Consider the following 604-nt stretch of genomic DNA (forward strand, 5'->3'; position numbering starts at 1 on the left):
GAGCTTTGACCAAAACTCTCGTATCCACGCGTTTAGCCACAGTAAACTGTCCAACTGTATTAATGAACTCGCAGTGCTGTGAGCTTTGCCTCCGACTGAGCATTTTAACCTGAAGTGCTCGTTCTGCAAAGGAGCATTTCAGGTTACCCCCAGCTCTCTTTAAGCGGCTGAAACCGGTGTCATTTGTTTCCACGCAGCGGTAAGAATGCGTCTAAAAACCATCCCAAACCCGGCAACTTTTCTATCAAGGTGACCTTGCATTTTGCGTCCCCTTCTCAAAGCCAGTCGCAGTTTACAACTTTAACACGCAGGAAACCAGCCGGGTAGTTGGAATTCACGCTGTTTTCCGTGGGGGGAAGACACGCAAAGAGCCGGTTGTATTTTCACTTTCCCACCCCAAACCAGCCCGATTCCCAACACTCTCGGCCGGGTCCCAAACGGGAGGGGATAGGTAAAAAGGGGACAATAAGAGGTAAACTTCAATGGGGATGTCTGCGGTGCGGTGCGGAGCGGAGCGGGGCCGCGCTGTGCCGTGCCGCGGTGCCGCGCCGCGCCGCTCTCGCTCTCTTCCCCCCTCCCTCCTCGCTCTGCCGCTCTGCCTCTC

The sequence above is a fragment of the Melopsittacus undulatus genome, chromosome 3 (genome assembly GCF_012275295.1).
Source record: "Melopsittacus undulatus isolate bMelUnd1 chromosome 3, bMelUnd1.mat.Z, whole genome shotgun sequence".
In the NCBI taxonomy this organism is placed as follows: Eukaryota; Metazoa; Chordata; class Aves; order Psittaciformes; family Psittaculidae; genus Melopsittacus; species Melopsittacus undulatus.